General features: G+C 31.1%; 1 protein-coding gene and 1 pseudogene across 1 annotated transcript in view; both read left to right on the top strand.

Annotated features, from left to right (window-relative positions):
* The window catches only part of LOC145256188 (uncharacterized), a 491,452-nt gene that overhangs the window by 43,926 nt on the left and 420,471 nt on the right, over positions 1-27,055 (top strand). The gene's annotated exons all lie outside the window — the stretch shown is intronic.
* LOC145256649 (U2 spliceosomal RNA) lies at positions 8,837-8,952 on the top strand (annotated as a pseudogene).

Genomic DNA, 27,055 nt, shown 5'->3' with positions numbered 1-27,055 from the left:
ATCAACGAGTCAAAGGGACGGTTAAAAGTGTTGCAACCCTTCCATTAACCCACGTTTCATTTCTATCTTTCATACAAAAGGGTAATAACTAGACTTGTTACGTTATGAAATAACGCGTGGGATTGACTTTTTCGTTCTCATGTGCACCACCTATGGAATTTAGAATGATAGTAACAGAGGCAACCCCAATGTATAATTGATATTGTATTCATAATTGTGATACTTAACTTTTTCCATGCCAAAGTAAATAGTAAGAAAATAATAGCAATTTTTTAAATTTATTTACAAATTTATATTGGAACAATATTTTACCGATGGAGACTTGGTTCTATCTGTCTAAAACAGAAACTATACTATTATTCGATTGTGTATGCCATTGTGCTCTTTTGTAATGCTCAATTGAGTTCTTTATACAATTATTAAGGGACTATATCACAACGCTTAATACAAGGATTCTGTAACACGTATGTTCTGTTGTCATGTTAGCATATGTCTTTAGTTAGACCGATAATGTAATATATGTTTTTCTCTGGATGCAGTGTAATATCTGTTGTCTTTATATGCTACCAACTTCCTAGTGGTTTACATTTTTCTTTTGGAAGTAGGAAAGAATTATATTAAAGTATATGTGACCACACGTTAAATCAAATTTGTTGGTTTTATTAATTGAAATAAAAATATTGCCGTCGACACATATACGCCACAAAATAAATTATTTATATTTTCTACTTATTTTTTGAATTTCGACGCTGTCGAAAACATTGTCGGAGGCAATTTGTCACTAATGATTTTCTCTCGTAAGAAGTGTACTTGAATTAGAATTAATTTTGACTTCTAAATTGAAAATGCAATGGGTAAGTATACTTATGGATTTCTTCGACAATAAAATTGATATCATAATAAGATATAGAAAAACAGTAATTATACAAAAAGTGGACGGAAAATGAACACTCATTGCTTTTTATGTCTTGTTAAAATATAATTCAATAAAAAATCTAGAACTCTTGATACATTTTGTTCAAAGCATTTTTATAATATTGTTTCAAGAAATTGTTCAAAATTAAAACCCCAAGCTTAGGGGATGTTAAGAAGAAACTGAACTTCAAGCAATTCTGTTTTATTTGTCTCCAATAACTAATGCAAACATTTTACTTTTGAAATGACGGATTCTGTTTATATTATGCATACAAAAATCCTTTAAATTATGGTCATGACACTTTATATTTGATATAGTTTTTTAATTAATGTATAGTGTTAAACTGTGTCATAAATTTCAGTTATGTGGATTTGCATCACAATCTTCCACCAGCACCTGTGCAAAAAATTAAATTAAACTAATTATAACCAACATTACCCATCTTTACGCATTGTAACTAAGTTGCAAAATTCATATTGATCTGTTAATTAGTTTATGTTTATAATTTGAAATATAAATTTGTATACATAAGCATGTACTTAACTTTGTACACTTGAAGATGTTCATAGTTATCAGTTCATAACTTGAAAAGTGAATGATATTCATACAAATATATAAACATATCGCTGTACCTGGTTTTATATAGATAAGGGTTTATTACTCTTTCCCTAAAAAGATATTCTCTTCTCTATATAAATAAAATGAAGTCATTTTTCTCGTGTGAGTTTGACCTTAATAGGATTAAAAATCAAGATATTACATGCAAATGTAATGTGCACAAACTGCAGCACAGGATCTGAGGTGTGCTATATGCCTATTACCCTTACACTTGCTCGATAACCGTATATTCCTATATTTTCCTGGTGAGAGTTCACTGCCAAAATCGGTTAGATTCAATGGATGTTGCAACATCTTTTCTCTCTATTAGATTCCTCCTTTTTTCCCGCTCCCCATTTACACCGCATCGAATGCGTTCACAAGAAACAGTAGGAGGAAACACCGGTTTGGAATCGTACAAGGTTATTTATGCCGTTTTTTTATCTTCTTTCCCTGATTTATGTTTTCTGTTTTTACCCTAAATAAAATAAAAAGAAAAAATATAAAAAGAAAACGCGATTATTGTTATTGTTTTCTTTTTGCTTTTTTTAGTTAGTGTAAGACGCAACCTGCGGGACTAACCAGTTCTTACTTCCGGTTTTAACGACTCTAACCATTAAATCTAACTATACCTTTATTTATTATTGCTTGCAACTAAACATTTATTTTTACACAAAGAATTAATTCTTTACTATTTATTATTACAACGCAACGATATCGTGAATTCACTTGCATTACACTTAAATTAAAATTAAAACAAATAAAATCATTTAGAATTCGAGAAAATAACAAAAAAATTTATTTAGTATTCGTTCACTGCAGAATTGATATTTGACCTAATTCACTTTTTAGTTAATTCATCACGTTTTTGTCGTTTTTTTTTCGTTTTTTGGGGGAGGGGGCGCTTTCGCCTCAATGATTCGAGTTTGAGCCCCCACCATTCCAACTTTTTTAGGATTTTCAAACACCCGGGCACCGCCGAACCGTTCGTATTGCATCACGTTTATTCTTTTTAATTGTTTTTTCTTCCAGGATTTTTTTCATTTTCTAATATTTAAATATTTCGCTTTGTTTTCATTTTACCACCCCCAACCACACAGGCATCTAAAAACCCGGGCAACGTCGAGTACCCACCGCTAGTAATATAATAAGATGATTTTTATCCATATGATTGTCTACTAGATTGTAATTATGACTACTACTAAAAGCGATATATCTTCCGTGTTTTATTGCGACTATTATCAAATAGGATATATCATACACGGACTACTCACAAGATTCCCTGCTAATAAACAGCTCTTTTCGCAATTAGATGAACGATATTAAATTCGCATTTCACTGAAGGGAACATGGACACGTCGATATTGTTAATAATAAGCGTCTCGTCTGTTACCGACGTCGAACAGAACGAGTGCATCGTGTCGATGTTTTGTGTGTGTTATCCTTTCACAAAATAACGGTTTCTTGAGTTCGGCAAAAAAGCTACATCACGCATTATTTATGTTAGCCTCAAGGTTTTGATTGCAATGCAAAATGATTACATGTAAAAGAAGAAAACCGATTCAAAGAAAGTAATAATCATATTTGTAAGCGTGATTTTAGTCCTCGTTTACTGGACAGTATGTCTATAATTACTTCTGTGAACTAGAAATATTTTATTTAGGTTTTCTGGAGCTGGAGATTATAGTGACCCACAATTATCTTGCTATCTGTATTTCTATATTTATATAACTCTACCTCCAAACTAGAAATAATCAAATAAAATGATATTCAAGGCAAAAAAAGAGAAAAAAAAAACGCTCAAATAAAAACTCACACAAAAAAACTAATTCTCCCCCTTTTTGTGGGCTCTTATGTAGTATTATTGTAAGATCCGGGGGGATTTTGTCTGTTGCGTGTTATATTGGTCTTCTCTGGGATGCGATTCTTCTCGTACTGGTCGATGATAACATATAAGACGAAAATACGACGCCGACTATATGGCACAGATCACTTTATTTCATTTACGAGTGAACCGGTACCTGTCACATTGCTGTCTCAAGCGTTTTTGTGTTTCTTTTTCCAACGCATTATTTCGCCAATCTCAACGCCTCTGTTCTATCCCAACTCGGAAACCAGACTGACTTGCATGCGAGAGAAAATATATCTTCTTCTCTTTCTTTTATGCCATTTCTCTTTCTTTATTTCCACGTTCTCTTTCATACGAAACTGATTGACCTATTTCCGTGCTATCGTCGACCTCAGCTAGAAAGTTTTACATGTCATAAACTCAATCTTTGCACTTTTCTTGCACGAACCAACTTGCACAGCAAAAACATAGGGATATATCATTTCACTTAGTAAATTCTCCGAATATCCTAGAATTAAGTGAAACTAACCTGCATTCTTCAATTCACTCTAAATACTTAAACATGACCAGATATCTCGCACTCTGCCAAAAGGACTCAGTCAGATATATGCTGCGACTTGGTCTATAATTTTTACACTCTATCTTAACTAGTAACATAATCTAGAATCAGATAACCAAGCCTTTATACCTCTTAGACATTAATTGCAATTATAAAAATAATTATATTTTCTATACCGTTCTTTTTTTAAAGACTCTACCATAATTAACCATGCCTCTGACTGTATATACATGTTACATGATAAGGGCTGTCTCCTTTTCATGTAAGTATAAAAATAGAGAGATTTAGTTAAAATGAAAATGAAATAGAATAGACGAAATTCGAACCTCGTAATTTAGGTTTAGAAATAGATTACGAGAGAGAATTAGCAAATGGAATGTGAAAACAAACCATTGTTTAGCTTAGAGATAAAATAGTTTCAAGAAAAAGAATGTGCATTGTCAATTCTGTTATGAAAATTTAATTGAAGAATGCAACTATAAGATAATTTAATAAACATGTTTTTAACATATTGGAAAAATAGGTTACTGGGAATATAGGTTAAAATTCCTTTTGTAAACAAAGGAAAAAGTTTTAGACACGCATTTCCAGAACACGTGAAAGAAGACACATGTTTTAACATGTGTATGACGTCATGGAAAATGGGAAGTTCTCGATATAGTTAGAAACTTTAGAGTTAAGCAGAGAGAAACTAAGGGAGAATCTGGGAGAGAGTCTTAGGACGACAGAAGTCAGTCCAGACATGGGATTTTAACGTCTAGAAGCGAGACGGTCACCTTTGAAACTTAGAATGTGAAACTTGAATTCTTGACTATGAAAACCACGACCGGTCGGGAGAAGAAATAAACCCATCATGTGTTTTTATAAACGTCGTCTTTGTGATGTAATTCTACCAAAAGGTAAAGTGAAAATTGTCATTATATGTCTTGTATATCATGTGTTATAAAATGTCTTTACATACACATCTCATATCTACAATGTGAACACTAAGACTGTCTGAACACTGTTTCCTCACTCTAAGGGCTTCTACTGAACATTATATATATATGAACCTCTTCATAACACGAACATCTCTCGTCATAACACGAACACACAACAACATCACTTGTAATAAGACTCTCTAACATGCACTTTTAACAATGAACAACAACAATAACAACAACAAGAAAAGAATAATCATAATAATAATGAAACGTAACATACACAGCACTGTCTTTAGAGACGCACTCCTAGGTTAATGCATTTTGTGGTTTCAATGTTTATTCAAGGTGGATTGGTTTCTCGAGTTACACAAATATAGCTTGCAGCAGTACACATAGTACGCAGAGAGTAACATTTCCAACCCGCCAACAACATTGTGAAGATCAGCAAGACTTAATTCTAGATCTATTTCTAGTAACCGAGAATTATATGACAAATGCTCATAGTCGACTTGTGAACGCTGATCACCTTGTGTTATTGGTAGACATCCTTATTAGTCATAAGTAAGGTAAAAATCGAGAAAATATATAGAAATTTGAATAATTGAAAGAGTAAAATAGTATTAGCAAAGAAAAGCATACGAAAATGACCAGGAAACGAATCAAATCCCTGAAATTAGAAACGCACTTGTTCTGGAAAATTTATAATGCTCTGATGAAAGATGGGCAATTAATAATTCTCCTACTATCAAACACCCATGAGGTTACTTGTACGATAACCTAAAAGGTTAATTTGCTTGCCAGACGGTTCGTCTAGGTTAAACACCACAAACCACTTGCTCTCAAAGTTCTCATGTTTGTGATGTCGTAAGAAACCTTCCATACGGATGGGCTAGATCTCATCTCTACTTCACTAAGAAATGATCCGCTGAATTAGACCATGTCGATTCTAAACTCTTTAACAAATGTCTAGCTGGGACTTTCTTCCCTGATAACTATAAATTGACCGTGTCGTGACAGTATCAGAGAATTCTTGCGAAAGAACTGACCCGCTCAATTATCGTCCCATCAGTCTCCTTTCTCTAATCACAAGAATATGTAACTCTATTATTATTCAAACTCGTATTTACCATATAGTAAACCATAAGCTTCTTTCTGTATGAAGTTAGGCAAGTCGTTCTGCTGCGCGTATTTTAACAGTCATCATTTCTTAACATACATACGATTCACTGGGTAAGACAGGAGAAGCTATGTTTGTATCACTTGATATATCTAAAGCTTTTGATCGGGTCTGGTTTATTTACCAGTAGTTTCTTACTCTCTGAAAAAGTCCAAAAAAAGAGTCCCCAATCTAATAGGTTCCACATTATCGACAGAGCTCCATCATCTGTCTCATGTGACACTGCTACATCTCTGTGCATATTTTATTTAATAAAAGATGTTCTGGTGAACCCAAGACACTTTTCTTGACGTTCTGTTTCATTCTCTTTTACTTATTCATCTTCTACTTCTTTGTCAACAATAGTTGATACTAAACCAAGCGATACGTGGTGAACTGCTTGAATCAGAAACCAAAACTTCTTACACTACGAAATATATCGTTCTTTATGCCACCGAGACTCATGCTCAATTCAAATGAGTACAGACATTGCTTTCCATCTCGTCACGCATGCGCAGTGTCTTCTCGGCGTATTTTACGTATTCGGGTATTGGGTACAAGACAAACAGCCAGATCCCACCTCTCGACGAATCTATTTCACATAAAGTTGGCCATAAATAAATTCATAAAACTACTACAATTTTAATAATTTACCAATCTAAAATTAGTCACACTCCGGAAATGAAACGGGGTTGCTAGTATATATATATATATATATATATATATATATATATATATATATATATATATATATATATATATATATACATATATATATATATATATATATATAATTTGAAGTTGCGCCTATATACGTTTTAGTTTTAATATCAGGTTTCAATTAAGTTTTATTAGTTAGCTGTCCTTTTAGGTAAAGATCAAAGGTTGCTATATAATATAGGTTAGTTTTAAAGTGAATAAATTTTAGGAGCGAAGTCAGGTATATACTGGTCGGTTCGTTGTGAGTTAATTCTGATAAAATTATTATTAGAATTCTTTTGTGGGGTATTATTATTTAAGAAAGCTGTATGATTTTCTAAGGTTGGATAATTTGGTTAAAGTCATGGGTTATTAATTAATTTGAGTGAGCCGCATGCATCTTGTTCATATAATGACTTTTATTTTAAAAAATCTATATTTAACTGCAAAAATGTTAAATATAAATCTTACAATATATATATATATATATATATATATATATATATATATATATATATATATAAATTATCCCCCTCGGCCACTTTCTTGGATAGATACTCTCACATAGGTAGTAGAAAATATTTCAACCTCATTAAAGTAAACTGGCACAGGAAGCTGAAATCACTAATATATTATTATTATTATTATTATTATTATTATTATTATTATTATTATTATTATTGTTATAATAATAATAATAATAATAATAATAATAATAATAATAATAATTATAATAATAACGAATACCATATGGCACTGAATAATTATTCGACTTTAAAATGCACTCACTTAGTGCATATTAAGTTACATTGAAGATCTCATACTATATAATCTTTAATATTTTCATGCTTAGTTTAAAATAATGACGGAATAGACGGCAATCATCAATTCAAAATATGTGTTTACATTAGAACCAGTAGCTTTTCAAACACGAAAAAAAAAAACTTCGCAGTGTCGCTTTTTAATACGTATACACAAACAAACAATCTTATAACTGCTTATATTTTTATTTCGTTTTTTTTTCAAATTTCAAAACAAAATCAAAATAAATTATTTCCCTTACTTATCGAAAAGGCTATTTTTCTGGCAAAAACCTGAGTGATTCATACTTTTTCCTAGCCAATTAATAAAACAATTCTGTAGTACATTTCATCATGTAATATTTATTTATACTAATGAAAAAACACAGTATCATTCATTTTAAAGGTATTTACTTGCACATATTAATTTGATAACAACCTACGGTAAACATTGACGTTTACTCATTTCGTAGCGCATTTCGTGTCTTTTCAATTTTGCTTCGGTAAATCATTTGCAGCTAATAATTTGAAAAACAGATGATTTTAGCAATTTAAGAAACTGATATCGTAGGCCATTCCGTGTTTTTTTGTTTTTTTAATTCATACTAAAAATATTTTTCGTTTAATTTTAATGATATTTAATTTCCCCTATCAATTTGATAAAGCGAAAAAATAACAAAAATACTGAATTTTATTGTTCTTGTTATTGTTGCTACCCCCAAGATTATTTATTTATTTATTTTTTTTACAAAATTAACGTGTAATTCTGTAGAAATACAGACCTAAGAATTTAATAAAAACATTCCGTAAATTACTCGATTATTTAGCGTAAAGCCAGTCATTGCTCAAACTGTTATTATTATTATTATTATTATTATTATTATTATTATTATTATTATTATTAATGCTATTATTATCATCATTATATTATTACGCTTATCGCTTCGTCCGTTATCATGCTGTGCATCCCTAAAAAAGGAAAGTGGAATGAATATTCCAAATAAACCTTGTCACACCTATATATATTAAAACAAATCGGTGTCGCTGTTAAGGCAAAGCTAATAAGAATGATTTGTCTTTCTTGGCCGTTTGGCTAAGATCAAAGTGTAGTATCTTTCTTCAGGTGCTAAATTTCAATTTCTTCTCTCTCAGTGCTCAAACTGTTATCATCATCATTATTATTATTATTATTAATATTAATGCTATTATTATCATCATTAATATTATTACGCTTTTCGCTCCGTCCGTTATCATGCTGTGCATCCCTAAAAAAGGAAAAGGAATATTCCAAATAAACCTATCGGTGTCGCTGTTAAGGCAAAGCTAATAAGAATGATTTGTCTTTCTTGGCCGTTTGGCTAAGATCAAAATGTAGTATCTGTTCTTCAGGTGTTAAATTTCAATTTCTTCTCTCTCAGTGGAAGAGAAAACATTTACGACTAAGACAATTTTTTCTCCACGTTAAAAAACGACCCCGCTGTCTAAACCTGTCCCGTAGGGAGGCATTGTGAATAGGTACTATGTAAAGGTTATTTCTGATTTAATTACAAAATGACCTGGAAATGTCACTTCTGATTAATTATAAAATGCCCTGGAAAATGTCCGTATTTTTTTTGTTTACTTGCCTCCCCACAAGGGCGGAATTGGACATGAGGTTGGTTATAAATTTAGGGGGAAACCAGCTCACCAAAAGGGGCACTCTGGTCAATAACAAAATTAAGAATTGTATCAGTCATGAAGGATTTCCCCTCCATTAACCAAGACCCAAAAAGGCGGGAGGTAAGTCACTGGAATGCTGAAACTGATACTACACTCAGAAATTCATGTTGAAGCAATTGTTGCCTAATCCCTAACTGTGTTAACGTTTTTATGTATTACTTTCAAAAAACTGCTGAAACAGTTTATGATTTAAACATTACTATACTTCAAGTATATTTTAAACAGTGGGTTATGGGATATGAAGTCAGTCCCGGAAATTACTCAAACCATTTATGATGTAAACATTACTTTATTTCATGTATATTTTTAACAGTGGGTGGGAAATATGAAGTTGGTTCCGGAAATGGCAGAAAACATTTACGTTTTGGACATTACTTTATTTAATGTATATTTTTAACAGTAGGATAGGAGATAAGAAGTCGGTCCCGGAAATGGCTGAAAAAGTTTACAATTTATACATTACTTTATTTCATGAATATTTTCAACAGTGGGTTGAGGATTATAAGCCAGTTCCAGAAATGGCTGAAACAGTTTACTATTTATGCATTACATTATTTCATGTATATTTTTAGCAGTGGGTTTGGGATATAAAGTCGGTCCCGGAAATCGCTGAAACAGTTTACTATTTAGACATTACATTATTTCATGTATATTATTAGCAGTGGGTTGGGAATATGAAGTCAGTCCCGGAAATGACTGAAACAGTTTACGATTAAAACATTACTTTATTTAATGTATATTTTCAGCAGTGGGGTGACGGATATGAAGTCAGTCCCGGGATTGAATGAGATGTGCAAATATATACTATCAGAAAGCGTCGCAAAGTATTGAATGAGATAGGTGGAAAACATATAGTAGCAAAATACCCAGCGTCAATGAGATATGTGAACGATATATATTAGCAGAATATGCGTCGTCACCCGGGATTGGATAAGATAGGTGAAACATACATACGATGAGATTACCCAGAATTGATTGATTTGTTTGTAATGAAATAATCAGCCCAGGCAATATACCAAAGTTATTATTTAAGTAAGGGGAAGCGACATAGTTGGTTAAAGTTATGAAAATTATTGTCGAAATTAGTAACATATCCAAGAATTATGAAAAATAATGAAATGTGAGTTACTTGATTCGTGTGTTTGTAATGATATAATAAACCCAGACAATATATCAAATATATTATATAAGTAGGAGGGAGAGGCATACTGTGGGTTTTTAATTATAAAAATTATTGTCGAAATTAGTAACATATCCAGGATTATGAACAAAGATTAAATGTGAGTTAATCGATTGTGTGTTTATAATAAAATAACCAGCCCAGGAAATATATCAAAGTAATTATGTTAGTAAGAAAGGGCGATAAGGATGGTTTAAATTATGAAAAATAATTGTCAAAATTAATGACATATCCAAGAATTATGAAAAATGATAATATGTTATTTTATGCATTAGTGCGTTTGCAATGAAATAATCAGATCAGACAATATATCAAATTATTATTTTAGTAAGTGGTGCGATGATGTGTGTTAAAATGATGAAAAATGATTGTCGACATTAGTAACATATCCAAGAATTATGAAAAATGATAAAATGTGAGTTAATTGACCGGTGTGTTTGTAATGAAATAACTAGCCCAGGAAATATATCAAAACTATTATTTTAGTAAGGGGCCGATACAATTTTAATAAAAAACTAGAATAATTTTTTATAGTGCCTTCATTCATGCTGAACAGAACGCTCACAGCATGCCCAGCAACAATATATTACATATGAAAAATGCTGCTGTGGAATTTACACAGGTCCCGCTAGTTATTATTATTATTATTATTATTATTATTATTATTATTATTATTATTATTATACTGTTTATGGATGATTTGAAAATATTCGGTAGAAATGAAAAGGAAATGGAGAGACTGGTAGAACTTGTGGGGACATACTCAGGAGATATTTGGGATTAGTAAATGTGCGGTGTTGGTGATGAAAAGAGGAGTAAAGGTTCATTCGAATGGAATAGTGCTGCCAAATGAAGAAATCTTGAAAGAAATAGAAGATACAGGATATAAGTATTTAGGGGTGTTGGAGGGTGTAGGCATCATGAACAGAGAAATGAAAGAAAAAGTCAGGAAGAGTATCTTAGAAGAGTGAAACTAACTGCAAAGTCGAAACTGTATGGTGGAAATCTAATGAAAGCAGTAAATGCATGGGCAGTCAGTGTTTTAAGATACAGTGCGGGAATTTTAGAATATATATACAGGGTGGACCATAACTCACGCACCAAAGAATTAAGTGATGTATATATGTATGTATATATATATATGTATATATATATATATATTAATACACACACACACACACACGCACACACACACACACACACACACATATATATATCTTTTTTTTTTTGAGGTGTACACAATTAAGCTCGATTTTAGCTCTGTTGAGCGAACTTCGAAACCGGTCCGCTGATGCATTCATTTTTATTTTTTAATTTCACAATCTAAAATAAATAATGTTTTCGAACAGGTTAAAATTTGGTCTTTATATAGCTATTATATATATATATATATATATATATATATATATATATATATATATATATATATATATATATAACAAGAAATAGTTACTAATTTAACAATAACAAATGACTTTAGAAATTGGAACCTTTTAATGCATAACAAAAATTATATAATAAAAACGAGAATAGCCTAAAAAAAGTATTGGACACACTAACACAATTTAATCTAATATTTAGTTGAACACCTCTTATTGGCTATGACAGCTTCGAGACGTTTTCTATACGACAAAACTAATTTTTTACAACGTTCAGGCGAGATTTTGGCCCACTCTTCAACACATACTTTCTTCAAATCCTGAATATTACGTGGATCTCGCTGATGGACGATGATTTTGAGCTCTCTCCATAGATTTTCTATAGGATTTAAGTCTGGGGACTAACTGGGCAACGTAAGAACATCTATTTTGTTCTGTACGAACAAATCGGAGGTTATTTTAGCAGTATGTTTGGGATCATTATCTTGTTGAAAGATCCATCCCTGTGGCATACCTAACGCATTGGAAGCAGGCAAGAGATTATTTTCAAGAATTTCCCGATATTTGGCTGCATTCATCTTTCCATCTATAATATGTAGTGGCCCAGTACTATTTGGAGGGAAGCATCCCCAGAGCATGACATTTCCACCACCAAACTTTACAATGGGGAGGGTGTTCTTGGGATCGTGCGCTGTGCCATCTCTTCTCCATACTCGACGTACAGAGTTAATGCCGAAAAGTTCCACTTTCGATCCATCGAACCAGATCACAATTCTTCCAGTAATCATCTGTTTTCAATAAGTGGTCTCTTGCAAACTCCAGACGAGCATTAACATGATATTTTTTAGTAATGGTGTCTTTCGAGGTGTACCCGATTTAAGACTGTTGCGTCGGAGTACATTACTAATCGTTGGTTTCGTTACTACTATCCTTGCTTCTTCCAAATCTTTCTAAAGTTCACTTCGTGTGGTTCTCGGTTGTTGCTGAACTTTTCATACAATCTTTCTCACTACTCGATCCGACATGTTGCGAGGAGCTCCGGTGCGAGGACGGTTCACGGTTGAGTCATGCACCTCCCATTTCCTAATTAGGCTTCCTATGGTGCTTACAGGGATTTTGAATTGAGCAGATATACGTCGATAACCAATTCCATTTTTGTGCTCGGCAATAATCTTATCATGGAAGACTTGAGAGAGTTGTTTTCGTTTACTCATCCTGAGAACCTTCACGCGTAATGGCTTACTGGTGACTAACGTGTACCAATATTTTCCAACGACGTAGAGTATGGTCTACAACAATCGAAAAACTTTTAAAACGTATAATAGTGTCGGCATATTAAAATGCAAATAACACTTTTCAGCATTATTTATAAAAAATAATAATAAAATATAATTTAAAACAACGTGTTCAATACTTTTTTCTGGCTATTCCCGTTTCTATTACATAATTTTGTTATGCATTAAAAGGTTCCAATTTCTGAAGTTATTTGATATTGTTAAATTAGTAACTATTTCTTGTAAAATTTTCGCGTCATTCGCTGCATGAAAAATGTATTAAATAAAGAATAATGGGATGTGTCCAACACTTATTTTCCCCACTGTATATATATATATATATATATATATATATATATTTATATTAAGTAATGTGATTGATAATTTAAAATTTAAAAATCAAATTTTAATTAAATTAAAAATCCGTTTCATAAGAAGGAACAACAACAAAATCAATTATCTGTACGATCGTTTCGGAAAACAATGCTTTTTATTTTGGTATACATCAAGTTATGTACAATAATTAAATATAGTTTTTTGATAAGCAAGGTCTCCTCATCAGCAAATTTTGAAGGGTTTTTATTGAATTTAAAAGACACCATAAATAAACCTTGCATTAAAAGTAAGGCACAATCAATCAAACCACCCTAAATCAATATTAAAATCAATAGTTCCCAATATCGCTTTAAGAATTTCTAGACTGTCTTCTAATAAATCCATATTTACCAAAAATGAAAAATATTATTATGAGGCCCTTAAAAACTCTGGATATAATTCACAAATTAAATTCATAAATGAAAATGATAGAAACCTAAACTGCATAGAAAATAAACCTATTAAGAGCGTAATAACATATAATATGGCAATGTCTTCCCGTATACGAGTTAAGAAAAATAACCAAGAGACAAAAAAAAAAGATAAAACCAAACCACAAATATTAGATAATAATACAAATAAACAGCAAACCAAAACCCGTAAACGTAAGAATAGACACAAGGAGATCCTATGGTTCAACCCCCCATATTCCAAAAACCTAGAGACAAACATAGCCAGAGAATTTTTTAAAATATTAGATAAGAACTTTAAAGCCCTCCATAGAACACAATTAAAGTCTCTTACTCTACTATGCCTAACCTTCATCAGAAAATAATTAGCTCTAATAATAAGAAAATTAATAAACTACAAAATACAACTATACAAAATACATCGGACTGTAACTGTAGAAGAAAAAATAAATGTCCCCTACAAGGCTCATGTAAAATTAAAAATGTTATCTATAGCTGCACAGTATCAAAAACTCCAAATCTACATGAACCTATTAACAGCCATAACAAAACTACCAGATTAAATAATAACACCAACTTAAACCAATCTACCGATCAATTACTAATCAACCCACCATATAATAATCCAACAACAGACCTAACGGAAAATAATCACAACGAGTAAGAGGTAATATATTTTGGTTCCACATCTGGCCTAATAAAACATAGAATTTCAACGCACAAACATTCTTTTAAAAATAACTCTCTGTCAAACCAAACTACTCTATCCAACTATATTTGGCAACTAAAAAATAGCAATATTTCTTTCAACTTAAAATGGCAAATAATTGAGACTTGCAAATCATATAAACCAGGAGATAAATTGTGTGCACTATGTACAAAAGAGACCCTAAAAATTTTAAAATATGAAGATATAAAAAGTAATACCAAACTATTAAATTCAAGACAGGAGCTTATGACATGTAGTCATAAACGTTGGTTTAAATTTAATAAATATAAACCACCTTAAATCATTAAAAATTACTTATCAGTAAAAATAGATTACAATTATTATTTTTATTATTATTTTTTTAATAAATAAAGTTAGACTAATTATCTCCCTTACACCCTTCAAATAAATAAAGTAAAGAAAACATGACAATTATCTCCCCTTAAAATATGTAATAGTAATATTCTCTATATATAAACCGTAGCGTCTTTAAATCAAAAATACGCTAACGGAAACAATTTATTGCACGAGCGTCCCCCCCCCTTTTAAAATTCATCATTCAATAAGATAAAAAGCTATAGCAAACATCTAAATGACTATTTTAACCACAGTTCCTGATTTCAAAAAACGAAAAATTAAAAGGTAAATATCTCTATATATTTTTAAAGCAAATTTATTATGTAAATTCAAACATATATATTTTTCTCTACTTATTTCTATCTCTAACCCATATTAATTTTCTTATAAATTTTAAATCCAGACCTTTTATTTCAATTTTTCAGATTCATCTGCCTTACTTGTAATGCTAGGTTTATTTATGGTGTCTTTTAAATTCAATAAAAACCCTTCAAAACTATATATAATTATTGTACATAACTTGATGTATACCACAATAAAAAGCATTGTTTTCCGAAACGATCGCATAGATAATTGATTTTGTTGTTGTTCCTTCTTATGAAACGGATTTTTAATTTAATTAAAATTTGATTTTTAAATTTTAAATTATCAATCACATTACTTAATATTGAATTAGCTCTAGGACATTTAACTATCGAGCTTATTATATATCTAAATTACAACGAGCACTTTCTATTTCCTGTATTTTAATTAAACTAGTAATTTCACTGTTACATTAAAATACACTCAGCTCTTTAGACTATTGTTCTAATCTCCTTTAAATTATATATATATATATATATATATATATATATATATATATATATATATATATATATATATATATATCGAACGACAAGGGATTCATTATTTGGGGTGTTTATTATATATAATGTACGTATTTATCAATTTATGATTCAGTCAACTCAATTATTTCATATGTGTGTATCTATCTATCTATCTATCTATCTATCTATCTATATATATATATATATGTATGTGTGTGTGTGTGTGTGTGGTGTGTGTGTGTGTGTGTGTGTGGCATTTACTCTAATCCGCCGCCTTTCATTTCCACCTTTCATTTCCGCATATGTCTCCGAGCGAAACATTGAGAGTCGCAATATCATTTGTTTCCATGTTGTTTACGGTCAGTACGTTTTTCGTACCCTGTGGGAGGAACGACAATTTCATATCCCGCCGATCTGTTATAATACATAGGGAATAATCAATGTGTGACTCGTGGAGCAACTTGAACAAATTACAAAGGCCAGTTTTGTTGAGATGATTACGCGCTGAAGGAAATAACGCAAAAAAGGCAAGCCAAACGAGTAGACAAGGATAACTCTGATGTTTTTTTCATACAAGCCTTTCAGCGTTGGGAGCGATGGTTTTCGTTGATTAAGACGAATAAGATATTCTTTAGCGCAGATCACACGGAATGAGTGCAAGAGGAAGAAAGAGAAGGAAAAGACAACACTAGGAAAGAAGAAGGGAACTATTCAAAGGAGAGTGGGAGAAAGAGAAGATGTGATTTGTAGAGAAGCGTAGAAAGAGAAATAAATAATAATAAAAAAAGAGAAACAGATGATCGCAGGAGAAAGAGACGTTTTGTCCAGCTATGAAAAGTAAAATCACGAGATTAAAGGACATAGACGAGAGATCGAATAATACAGACGTATATGGTAGGAGTAAAAGAAGATGAAACGATACTTGCCGATTTAAATGGTCGAAAAGGTAATAAGAAAAAGCAAAAAACAGCGAGTCAGAAAAAAACAAACAAAAAAATCAAGAACAATTATAAAAAGAAAGCAAGTAACACATGAAGACGAGAGAGAAAAACATGTTTTCAATGATTAAATAAATATTCAATGAATCTTTTATCTTGAATATTTGATTACAGTAAACCACAACAATGTTCTGCCTCTCAATGTATTTATGAGAACGAACAGTTCATAGCATCAATGGAAGGAACTAATTATATAATGTAGTAATTGTTTGGGATTGCTTGATTTAAAGTAGAAAAATAAACCAACATTAAAGATAAATTTATTTTGATGAGATTAAAGTAAAAGTCTATTGACCTTTACGAAGATTTTATTCCGTTGAGACGTAAAAAGTTCACAAAATTTGCAGTCAGATTTAGGCGACAAACACACACACATACACACAACACACGCATGCACACAAACACACACACACACACATATATATAAATTTATATATATATGTATATATATATATAATTATTTACTATAATAATTAAATACCTAAAGACACTAGTGACACACCCTTTCGGGAATCATCAGTGCAGGGTGTTACGATTAACACCGATCGATAGATCGAACCCGGCAACAAAGTCATTTCTGACTCCATTAGCAACGAACAAATCCATTTGGCCACAGTTAACAGCGAGAACTACTATTGAAATTTAAACATTTATTTGAAAATGCTTTTAACGTCTGTCTGAGTGTTTCTTATAGGGACTGATATAATTATTTACTGTTATAATTACATACCTACAGACACTAGTGTTTCATCCTTTTTGGGAATCTTCGATGCAGGTTGTCACTATATATATATATATATATATATATATATATATATATATATATATATATATATATATATACACGAAATCCAACTGCTGTGCAACTGGGTTCGAATCTTTACACCAACTATAATAATTACGTCCTACAATAAAAATTGTTTAAGTATAAAACAGTAGTGGCTGTAGATATAAATTAATTAGTAATATTTATTTTAAAATATAATATACCTTTAAAGCTCCTTTAATAAATTGAATTGGAGCTTTTAAGGAATTATGATTAAAGCGATCAACTTCATCGCAAATGCAACATGGTTTAATATGCTTTGACTATTTACTATGTATGACCGCTTTCATAGCATTTATAGACAATTTCCTCTGATTATTGTATTAAGTGCCTGTGGCCTAGGGGTATGATGTTAGTCTACAAAGCAAAGATTGTATTTGAATTCTTCGCTCAGAAGCAACGATCCCTTCTTAAACTGCTGATTGTGTAAGAATTAAACACTATTGTTTGCAAAATATCATATATCTATATAAATAAAATAGTATACATATGTGTGTGTAAATGTTAAACTCTTAAACTACTGGTTGTTTATTAATAATAATAACGCGTACAGGCATATATCGGCAAGTTGAAATGCTACATGTTCATTTCAACTGGCCGACATGCTTTTACTGCTTTCTGCGTATGCTCACATAAAATTCACTTCTTCAAGTCTGGTTTTATGTTTCTCTCGATAACAGCATCGATAGACAACGCGGCTGGAACGCTAAAGGTTTTTTGTTTCGATTCTAGCAAATGGCACCAAGTCATAAAAAACACTTTGCTACCATGTATTTTTATTAATAAATGCGAATATCTGCATGATTTTAAATGTGTTTAAACGCATTTTACGGCAAGTTGAAGCAAAATATTTATTTACAGGCTGGGAAAATAAAGCTTTTCCTTCTAATTTCTTACATCTTTTAAGACGATACATTTTTTTGACTATTTTTTTTTTTTGCCAGAAATCCCTAACGAACAAAGACAAAATTCAATGAAAACATTCATATATTTCTTAAGGAAATCTTCCATGACAAGGAACAAAATCTAAGTATAGTTTTTATAGAAAATCTTACTTGGGCTAATGTCAGGTTCCCACGGTTCTTTTCTTTTTTCTTCTTTTTTCAAGTAATACGTATATATTGCTCGAGATTCTGAAATTGGACAAGTAGCGGAGATTATTGATAGTGGTATTAGATATACAAATGTTTTATGTACAAGTTTGGCCAGGGAGACCATATATTTAAGCTCAGACGAGCATTTTCCATGAAAATAACGATAGAGCAGAAGCAGACAAACAACGTCTCTTCTGTAGGAAATAGGCTGCAGAGAAGAGAAAAGGGCATTGCCTACCAGGTTTCAAGGTCGGTTTTGAACGATGTCAAGGCCGAATAGGTGCTCTTAACAGCTCCTGCCCATACGTGGCAATAGTACACCACCCTAGAACGTACTTTGGTCTTATGCAGGTAAAGGATTGCATTGGAATGAGATATATATACTTGAACGATAAAATCACCCAACGATTCTTCGGCCATATTGGCAACGGAGTTCATGTATATAGTTATTTTCAGATCAGGTGTTAAGATTGGCCCAATGAACTGTCCAAATATGGTGTTTTTATAAGATGAGAGCCAATTGTTTCAATTGTGAACAGATGAAAGATAAGAGCGTTGATTATGAAATGGCAGAAACTTAGTTGTCGATGTATTAAAATTAAATATCCATCTTTTCCCCATTGTACAATGTGCTGAAAAGAAGGTAGACAATCTGAAAGATCTTGTACATTTAATGTACATTGAAGTGTTGCTAAATAAGTAAGCGAAATATAATGTAAATAGATAAAATATCTTTTCAGTAAGTCTGAGAGCTATAACCAGTTTTTATCTTAGCAATGCCTAATACCTAAAGCGAACCTGCTGGCGTTTTAATACTGAAAATTTTAAGAGTTGTATCTCTTGGACTGTTTGAATGGTTATTTCCTTTGATTATGTTTTGATGACGTGGTCTTTTTCATTTTCACAAGCAGTTTGAGTAACTTAGAGTTACTTTCCTTTGAGATATATATAAACGAATGTTTACGTGTCTTCTCCTGTAAGTGTGTTAAACGAAAAAAAACATGGTTACCTGTTCATTTTTTGTGTGAATCGTACTTAAAACAAACAAGGCATCTTTTATTTGATACTTAATTCATAATTAGCCATGAAAGGTTATGAACTCAGAAACGACATATCGAGAATGACAAAAGCTAAACATGTTTGAACTTTGTTTTTGACAATCTGGAATTTTCGGTTGTGATAAATGTTTTTGTACTGTTTGTAACGAATAATAATCATGGAAGCTAAACCTAGAGCCATAGTGCCGCCGTTTGATGGAGCAAATAATGCAACCTGAAAAATGCAGTGCAAAATGGCATTAATGAAAGATGGTGCGTGGGGAATTTTGGATGCAACGGAACCTGCACCTCACAAGAGCCTAGATATTCAAGCAAACAAAATGTATATGTAAAGGAGAGGCTTGCTTTAGCCACAAATATTTTCTAAATGAAAACATAAGTCTTATATTTAATTGAGGATCCGACTGACCCCAGGAGCATTTGATTAAAATTGGCTGATCAATTTCAAAAGAAAACATGGCCATAAAAATTAGCTTAAAGGAGAAAATTATATTCACTTAGATTAAAAGAGGATGTCTCTGTTTACAAACACATGAAAAAGATGGTTGAGATATTTGATGAGTTGGCAGTCATTGGTGAATTAATAAACGAAGAGGACAGAGTTGTGCATCTCCTAGCTACATTTTCAGATATATACAACATGTTAGTGACAACACTCGAAGCTAGTCAAGATGTTCATAAGAAAGTGAGCGACTATTACATAACGAATTCAAAATTAAAGAAAGAAAAGATGATAATGCCGAATTGAAAGCGATGACATTTAATGACCACGCCAGCAGAAGAGGACCAAAGTATTATCATTGTAGAAAAAGACAGACATTTTAAACAGGATTGTTGACTGCTTCGGAAAGACACTAAAAGAATTTCAAGTGGAATTATCCGAAAATGAATGCATTCTTCACTAAGAAAATAATAGATAATTCAAACGTTGTCGGATTTTCTCACATAATGCGTCGTCTAAGAATATAATCACAGACTGGATTGTGAAGTCTGGTGCTACGTATCACATGCACGATCATATAAAAATATAATTAATCTCCAAAAGTTGGGTGCGGCAGAAAATAACTCGTGGTGACGGATTCGCAGTTGAGGAATAAAGAACAATAAAATAGAAGGCAAGTGTGCCAAAAGGGAAATACCAAAGATGCAGATGCTATGAGATTCGATAGATCCCAAAATGTGTTACAATTTAGCAAGTGTTTCGGGAGCTGTTAAATCATAAAAGGCCTACATATTTACTAAGGCAGGTTGTAAAAGTTTGGACCAACAGAAAATTGTAGGAACATGTACAGTTTAAACTGTAATGAAATAAAGGAAGCCACTATCTGCTCGTGTAGTAAAACAAAAAAGAAAATATAAACTTTTGTGAAACATATTTTGATGGAAAATCATCTTCATCATTTTCTAAATCGGAAGACACTCACCATCTCGGTATTGTCCCTAACGATGTTTATGAAAGTGATTTTCAAAATCTGAAAACTAAAATAAAAACTCACGTGAGAAATAATTTCCTCGGTCCAAAATGTAAATGTGAATATAACTCGTCGAGAAACGTCGCAAGTTTATGGAGTAGAACATCTAAAGAGAATGCGTAGACAAAGAACGAATTGGCCACCCTCAGAACAACGAAGAGGGAATAGGATGCGAAAAAACTTCCACAAAATTTCGAGGAAGGTTCATCAGGGAAACCCCAAGAACTAAACCGTCGATCAGCTGGTCGAATTAGCAGTAGTCGCTTGACCGGAGCAAAAGAAATGACCCTCAAAGAGGCGACACCACCATATGCAAAAGGGATGCAGAAGAAAGCGAACTAAAGTTTATGAAAAGACAAATAAAAATAAAAACTATTCTGTCACGGCTAAGGTCAGAGTCGAGGCATTAAACTTGTAATTTTTCGTGAAATTAACTTTTACGTAGTTAGAACTCCCTGAGTCTGTTTTCTTTTTCTGGCATGCATGCAAAGCTAATTGATTTTCAGCAGAATCGACACGAAGCCGAGACGCTAAACACACAAACGCGAAACAATTTTTACAAAGCATGTGTCTTTAAGGGGAAAACATGGGAGCATGTAAGACAGATAGAAGGTGAGAATCGGAGGCAGCCATCTATCTTCTACCTACCTTGTCTCTGCTTACTAATCTCTGTCGGTGGAAATTCTACTGGGCGATGTCAGTTTATTTAAAAACAAATATTTTAGTAAGCTTTTTCTTAATGTTTTAACTTAGTGATCTGGCATTCCATTACAAAGATACAACTCTGAAATCGCAAATGAAATTAAAAACAGTTTTAAAGCTATCAAGTCATTTAATATTTTCTGTAATTGGTATTTAAGTTTCTCCTACTTGGAGAAAGTATGACTCAAGGTCGTAATGAGGTAAGTAGATATTCATCTCAGGAGCGGCATTCTTCACATTGCTCCACAAAAATAGACCTTACCACTCCTGTCGGCATTGTTTTGTTAGATGCGATACAAGTATTTATTAAATTAGAAAGCTCTTCTCATATAGAGAAGGACAAGCTTGAATATTTTAGAAGTGCACAACAGAACAAATGAACACGACAAATGTTAGGTTAGCAACTCCAAAATGATTGTCGATGATATTCTCTCTCTCTCTTTGACGAAATGGTAATTTGTGACCACACGTGGAACTGTTCACAACTCTTCGTTACCATTGACTCCGGTTCTGCGCCATTCTGAGCAATTCAGCCATGCTAATGTCCGCAATGTCCTTCACGTTGTCTGAAATTCTTGGTTATCGTCTTCCACGCCCTCTTTTGCCAGGGATTATATCAAAGAACATATTTTTTGTTAGGCCGTTTGTTCTGGCCACATGCCCCCAAATCGTAATTTTCTGTCATTATTGTTGTGCAGTAGTCTTCGGCCTGGTTCAATCTTCTCCAGAACCCATTTGTTTTTACGTTTGTCCATCAAGTTTACACGACGATGATACATATTCGACAACTATGAACAACAGCAATACATTAAGAAATGTAATATCTATACATGTTAATCGCCTGATGAAATTATATCTAGTAAACGTAGTGATTCAATGAACTGCAATGATCCAACTCTCCAAACCCCGAAATTACGTGTACGAATTCACCAGCGTTCCAGACACGTTGATTCGATGACTTTCGTTGCAAACGTATTAATACGAATGATGGCATTTAAAGATGATCGCTTCCATGCTCAATACTTTTGCATGATTTAAATCTTTTCCTCTTCATTGAATACATCATTGAGGATGAGGATTAATTATGTCGGTAGCAAAGCAGCGAAATTAAATGCTTGCTGCTGTTGAATTAACTTCCAATTTTGGCGACCAAGCGTTACTTTACACTATGCTCATCGACATGAAACTGGTTACAAAATTCTACAAAGTATTTAAAAGAATTGTTTATCATTTGCATTATTAGGACTGTTGTTAGCATCTTGGATGTTATTCATATAGCTTTCTGATCCAGATAACCTTCTAACTCCTTTATATACATCTTTTCGAACTTGGGAATCTGCACAAAAAACTAAGACAGAACACTTTATTAAATCCAAAAGGTTGATTTATCTTGTTCCATCAGCCATGACTGGGAGGAAACCCAAAGTAATTCTATTAATACGAAATTCTATTCCTACTATCGCACACACAAAGGGCTGAGATATCAACTTTCAGAAAAGGATCAGTTAGAACTGATTATTACTTAACACTTACGCAACAAATCATTGTAATTTAAACAATATATCACTTCCGAGAGTCTTCACCGATTACCGAAATCATAAATTGCAGATATGGATTCTTGAAACTTGCTACAACTTAAGAGGTTCTAAAATGATGTAATGTATATGAATGTATCCACGCTTTTCTTTCTTGAAAGATTTTGCTTGGCTGGTTAAGCTATAAGTGCCGATTGCTGATGACATCTAGTAGCCGTCGAAAGGTTTGCACGCATTATACTAAAAGCAGAAGCGGTAAACTCGACACTTATGTAGTACGGCGTGGTACTAGATTATTCCTCGACCTGAAGCAAATCGACTAAGCTACTTCAAACAATATAAACCCCTTTTCACGGTACATATCAGTGGCAACTTCGAATTAGCAACGGAAACACTAGTCTAGAAAAAAGCCTTAACGACAAATCAATCGGAACGACCTCGCAAGTTGAAAATAAAGACAAAAAGTAACGTACAACGTAAGATAAAGACTTAACGTTACTTAAAGAAAGTAAATATTTAAAAAAATGTTCTCTCCAATCTTTTTTTTAACTTACCGAAAAAGTATGAAAATATATTTTTTCTTAAATTCTTACATAAAGTATACACTTTCTACTTCCTGTGATTGTTCTTAGACAAGGTATTGTCCACCAAAATTGGAGTAATAAATTTTTATACGTAAATATGGAACAAATTTTGGAATCATCTAAAGTAACTGAATCCATTTTACAACAGCAATTCCAGCAACAACAACAACAGCAACAACAACAACAGTTAGAATTACAAAATAAATTAAAAAAAATAACAATTGAAAACAATAAACACAATGCCAACACTAATTGAATAAAAAAATGCAACAAAGAACGATTGAGATAACATCAACAAGTAGAACAACAAAAAACGACAAAATTACAGGAGGGTTTTGAAAAGTTACGCAACAGCAAAAAAAAAAGAACACTTTGTAATTCGGTATTGTCTAGAAGCACAAAATCATTGGATTCGAGGATTTTTTCTAATAAATAATCGCAAATTCAATCACTGAGTTTAACCATGACTTGGATATTGGTCAAAATGTCAGGCTTATTTTTCTAAGTTTGAAACTATATTTAGGAACTAAAGCGACAATGATCGGACGAAAAAAATAACACCCTATTTGAATGAAAAAATAACACCCTATTTTAATGAAAAAGATAGCACCCTACTTTAATGAAAACAATAGCACTCTATTTTTAGGAAAAAATTATACCTTATTTTAATGAAAAAATAGCACCCTACTTTAATGAAAAAAATAACACCCTATTTTAATGAAAAACACACCACTCTATTTTAATGAAAAATAATACCCTATTTTAATTAAAAAAATAACACCCTATTCTAATGAAAAAATAACACCCGATTTTAATAAAAAATAATAACACCCTATTTTCATGAAAAAAAAACACTCTATTTTAATGAAAAAATAACACCCTATTTTAATGAAAAATATAGAACCCTATTTTAATGAAAAAATAATACCCTACTTTAATGAAAAATATAGCACCGTATTTTAATGAAAAAATAACACTGTTTTAATGAAAAAAATTACACCCTATTTAAATAAAAACATAACACTATATTTTTATGAAAAAATAATACCCTATTTTAATGAAAAGATAACACTCTATTTTAATGAAACCATAACACCTTATTTTAATGAAAGTAATAACACCCTATTTTAATAAAAAAAATAACACTCTATTTTATTGAAAAAAAACACGCTATTTTAATGAAAAATAACACCGTATTTGAATGAAAAAATAACACCCTATTTTAATGAAAAAATCGCACTCTATTTTAATAAAAAATAACTCCGTATTTTAAAGAAAAAGTAATACCTTGTTTTAATGAAAGAATAACAGCCTATCCTAATGAAAAAAACACCCTATTTTAATAAAAAATAAAAGCCTATCCTAATGAAAAAACACTATATTGAAATAAAAAACACCCTATTTTAATGAAAAAACACCCTATTTTAATAACACTCTATTTTAATGTACAAATAACATTAAATTTTTATGAAAAAATAACACTATATTTTAATGAAAAAATTATAACTTATTTTAATAAAACAATAAGACCCGATATTAATGAAAGTAATAACACCCTATTTTCATAAAAATGAATTCCCTATTTTAATTAAAAAAATCCTATTCGCATGAAAAAATTACACCCTATTTTAATTAATTATAACACCCTATTTTAATGAAAAAATAACACTGTATTTTAATGAAAACTTAACAGCCTATTTAAATGAAAAAAAAAACACCATATTTAAATTAAAAAATTGCACACTATTTTAATGAAAGAATATCACCCTTTTTTATGAAAAAAATAGCACCCTACTTTAACAAAAAAAATATCACTGTATTTTTGTGAAAAAAATAATATCCTATTTTAATAGCACCCTACTTTAATGAAAAAAAACCTACATTAATGAAAAAAATAATACTCTATTTTACTGAGAAAAGTAACACTCTATTTTAATGAAAAAAAAATACCGTATTTTAATAAAAAAATAACACCCTATTTTAATGAAGAAAAATACCACTATATTTTAATAAAAAGTAATACCCCATTTAAATGTAAAAAATAACACCCTATTCTAATGTAAAAAAAACACCCTTTTTAATAAAAATAACACCCTATTTTTATGAAAAAAAATAATACTCTATTTATATGAAAAATAATAACAGCTTATTTTCATGAAAACAAATAACACCCTATTTTCATGAAATAAATAACACTCTATTTTAATGAAAAACATAAAACCCTATTTTAATGAAAAAACTATCACCCTACTTTAATGAAAAAAAAACACTAGTTTAATGAAAAAAATAACACCGTATTTGAATGAAAAAAATAACACCGAATTTGAATGAAAAAAATAACACCCTATTTTAATAAAAATATAACACCCTGTTTTAATGAAAAAAAAACATTATATTTTCATAAAAAGCAATACCCTATTTAAATGTAAGAAATAACACCCTATTCTAATGAAAAAATAACACCATATTTTAATAAAAATAACACCCTATTTTAATGAAAAAAATAAGACTCTATTTAGATAAAAAAATAACAGCCTATTTTCATAAAAAAAACACCCTATTTTCATTAAATAAATAATACTCTATTTAATGAAAAACATAACACCCTATTTTAATAAAAAATAACTCCGGATTTTAATGAAAAAGTAATACCTTATTTTAAAAGAATAACACCCTATTCTAATGAAAAAATGACATCCTATTTTAATAAAAAATAGCACCCAATTTTAATGAAAAAAATAAAACTTTAGTTTAATAAAAAATAACTCCGTATTTTAAAGAAAAAGTAATACCTTCTTTTACTGAAAGAATAACAACATATCCTAACGAAAAAACACCCTATTTTAATAAAAATAACACCTTATTTAATGAAAAAAAACTTTATTTAAATAAAAAATAACCTATTTTAATGAAAAAAACACCCTATTAAAATAACACTCTATTTTAATGTACCAATAACATTATATTTTTATAAAAAATAACACTCTATTTTAATGAAAAAATTATAAACTATTTTAATAAAACAATAAGACCTGATATTAATGAAAGAAATAACGC

The sequence above is a fragment of the Euprymna scolopes genome, chromosome 32, assembly GCF_053919585.1.
Source record: "Euprymna scolopes isolate OS-2025 chromosome 32, ASM5391958v1, whole genome shotgun sequence".
NCBI classification, from domain to species: Eukaryota; Metazoa; Mollusca; class Cephalopoda; order Sepiida; family Sepiolidae; genus Euprymna; species Euprymna scolopes.
This window is presented reverse-complemented; position numbering and strand designations above follow the sequence as displayed.